The 3,505-nt window shown below is 51.5% G+C and overlaps 1 long non-coding RNA gene across 1 annotated transcript in view; it reads left to right on the top strand.

Annotated features, from left to right (window-relative positions):
* Nucleotides 1-2,434: 2,434 nt before the first annotated feature.
* LOC121020916 (uncharacterized) overlaps nt 2,435-3,505 on the top strand; it is a 3,421-nt gene continuing 2,350 nt past the window's right edge. The window contains exon 1 of the long non-coding RNA XR_005786362.1: nt 2,435-3,469. This is a non-coding gene — a long non-coding RNA (uncharacterized LOC121020916). The remainder of the gene's footprint in view (nt 3,470-3,505) is intronic.

Genomic DNA, 3,505 nt, shown 5'->3' with positions numbered 1-3,505 from the left:
GGAGCTCCAGCCTAGGCCCAGACCTTGGGTTCGGGGCCCCGGCCCCTTTCACAAGCTTTGTGACCCTGGGTGAGTCACAGAACCTCTCCAAGCCCCAGTTCCTGCATTTATAAAGTGAGAAGCATGGGACTAACTTCAGAGAGTGGTCTCAAGGCCTAAGTTGCCTCACCAAAGGGCACAAGAAATAGTGGGGCGCCTGGGTGGCACAGTCGGTTAAGTGTCCGACTTCAGCCAGGTCACGATCTCGCGGTCCGTGAGTTCGAGCCCCGCATCGGGCTCTGGGCTGATGGCTCAGAGCCTGGAGCCTGTTTCCGATTCTGTGCCTCCCTCTCTCTCTGCCCCTCCCCCCTTCATGCTCTGTCTCTCCCTCTCCCAAAAATAAATAAACGTTGAAAAAAAAATTAAAAAAAAAAAAAAAAAGAAATAGTAACAGTTTTCTCCTGGGCAGTTTCTGTGCTTTGTACCTTGCATGATATCTCATTTTAAAGCAGTTGCTTCCCAGGGCCAAAAATACATTATTCTAGCAGCTTCTGGAATACCTGGGCACTTTAGAGTCTGAAGAGGAAGGCCTGGAGCTGAGGCATTACATCACAGAAAATGACTTATGTTCCTTTGGAACAATTTTGCCCGGGAAAGAACCAGCCATGTCAACTGGCCACTAGATGTCAGCATTGTGCCACATTGTGGAACAAGGCAGTTCTTACTGCCGGTGATTCCCCCCCCCCCCCCACCTTAACCCTGGGGTTACTAGCCTCTGGGTTCTAGGCACCCCGCTTGGGTTAGGTCTCAGCTGCGCTCAGAGGTAGGTGCGGTTCCGCCATCTCGTACCTGAGGGAACAAGGTCGCAGAGGGGAGAGAACTTTGCCTGAGGTTAGCCTGCCAGGAAGTGGTAAGAGTCCAGTGTCCGCAGGCTGGCGTCGGAGTCTGCGCCCTCACCAGAAATAAGACAGGGACATTTGTCCCTGGATCCTTTTCAGCTGCATCAAATAGGGTACAAGGAATACTTAGCTCAATAACAGTCCTCATTTATTCCCCCTATAAATGCGCTACAAATTGCTGGTTCAAAAATCAGTCCCCGGGGCACCTGGGTGGCTCAGTCGGTTGAGCATCCGACTCTTGACTTAAGCTCAGGTTATGACCCCAGGGTCGTGGGATTGAGCCATGCATCAGGCTCTGCACCGAGCGTGGAGCCTGCTTAAAATTCTCTCCCTCGGGGGGCGCCTGGGTGGCGCAGTTGGTTAAGCGTCCGACTTCAGCCAGGTCACGATCTCGCGGTCCGTGAGTTCGAGCCCAGCGTCAGGCTCTGGGCTGATGGCTCGGAGCCTGGAGCCTGTTTCCGATCCTGTGTCTCCCTCTCTCTCTGCCCCTCCCCCGTTCATGCTCTGTCTCTCTCTGTCCCAAAAATAAATTAAAAAACGTTGAAAAAAAAATTAAAAAAAAAAAAATTCTCTCCCTCGGGACGTCTGGGTGTTAGTTAAGCATCCGACTTCAGTTCAGGTCATGACCTCACGGCTCGTGAGTTCGAGCCCTGCGTCGGGTGCTGTCCTGACAGCTCAGAGCCTGGAGCCCGCTTCGGATTCTGTCTCCCTCTCTCTCTCTGCCCTTCCCTCACTAACACTCTCTCTCAAAAATAAATAAACATTAAAAAAATTCTCTTTCCCTCTTCCCCTTCCCCCACTCTCTCTGTCTCTCTCTCAAGGAAAAAAACATCAATTTCCATTAGCTGTAGTATAGATTCTATAAGCTCATGAGGTCAGGACTTTTCATCTCTCACCACTGACACACGGTCCCGTCACAGTGCTTGGCACATAGTGGGTATACTGTAAGTATGCCAGTGGCCGAGTGATTAAGTGAATGGTACGCTTCGAGCCTTAGGAGCTTAATGGTTAATTGCCCGGATTCCGGCAGCAGCTTGCCATTGTTCCAGTTCCAGTGCTTCAGGAGTTATGCGACCTTGGACAAGTTACTTAACCATCCAGGAACTTCATTTGTGAATTGGGGCTGACGGTAGTACCTGCTTCAGGGGGTGTTGTATTATAAAACTGCCTGGCACACACTCGGTTATTACTTTCCAGTATGTGCCATGTATACGGCGTGAGAACTCAGGAACACTAGCAAGCAGGGCTAGAGTTCCTAACTTCGTATAACCAACTGTCTTTTTCAAAAGAAGCGCATGTGGCAGATTATATTCGCTCAAAACATAGAGCCAGTATCTCCTGACCCTTGTGTTCCTCCAGAACACTGCCGCTCCGCCATTAAGAGGTGGACTCTAGGGGCACCTGCGTGGCTCAGTCAGTCAAGTGTCCAACTCTTGGTTTCGGTGTCAGGTCACAAGCTAAGGGTTCGTGGGTTCGAGCCCCACGTCAGGTTCCATGGTGTCAGCACGGAACCTGCTTGGGATTCTCTCCCTCCCTCTCTCTCTGCTCCTCCCCTGCTCATGTGCACTCTCTTTCTCTCTCAAAGTAAACATAAAAAAAAAAAGGTAGAATTTAGCCCTCCACCCATTGAATTTGGGGTGTTTATGACTTGCTTGTATCTGATACAATGGGGCTGAAATAACTCCCTGTGGCATCCATGGCTAGGTCTTACAAGGCAATCCAGCGTCTGCTTTGTTAGCGGGAACATTCCTCACCTTTGGAGCCCTGCGCTCCCACGTGAGAAGTTAGCCCAGCCCGAGGCTGCCGTGAAGCGGGGCAGCCGACGGCCATGTGGTGAGGCCACAAGTAGCTTTTTCAGCCCTAGCTGAGGTCCCAGCCAGCAGCCAGCATCGGCCACCGGATGCGTGAAGAGGACGGTCACCTCCAAGTGATCCCAGCCCTGGCCACCAGCTGTCTTTTTGTTGAGGTCCAGATGTTGTGGAGGAGAGATGAGCTATACCCCCTGTGCCCTTCCAGTTCCTAACCTAGCCCGCAGGATTAGGGTAGTAATGATGGTTATATTACTCCCACTGAGTTTAGGGTAGTTCCAGTAGTAACTGGAACAACATATAGGATTCCTAGACAGTGAACACATATGTGCCAGCATCCATACTAAACACGGTACACACATCTACACCCACCCGGGCGACTTCTCTACGCCTCCTAAAGGGATGGGCTCCACATCTACCTCAAAGAATGCGCGACACTTGTCAATCGCCTGCCTCAAGTCTCTTTGCTGAGAAACCCTGTCCCCTCCCTTATCTGATCCATACACCTTCCTAGCCACCCAACCCCTTTGTGTCCCAAGTAAAGCAGAAGTTGTGGCTGAAGTCATTAATAGGCCTACAATCTCTGCCCAGGGAGGCCCTTTGCTAGAATGGCCACCAGACTGTCCCTGCGTGGTCCGGGGACAGACCCCTGTGCGACCAGCTCCATCGCTTTCGGAATTGTGGACTGCCTCACCTTCCACGGGAGCTGGGTAATAGTGAACCCACAAACAGTATTTCCCTATGCGGCGGGCACTGATTTCATCCTCAGAAGAGCTCGGTGAGGTAGGTATTGTCATCACCTCTTTTGTGTGAATGGAA

The sequence above is a fragment of the Herpailurus yagouaroundi genome, unplaced genomic scaffold (genome assembly GCF_014898765.1).
Source record: "Herpailurus yagouaroundi ecotype Mexico unplaced genomic scaffold, PumYag 77, whole genome shotgun sequence".
Lineage (NCBI taxonomy): Eukaryota > Metazoa > Chordata > Mammalia > Carnivora > Felidae > Herpailurus > Herpailurus yagouaroundi.
The sequence above is the reverse complement of the archived record's forward strand: the minus strand, read 5'-3'. Positions and strand labels throughout refer to the sequence as shown.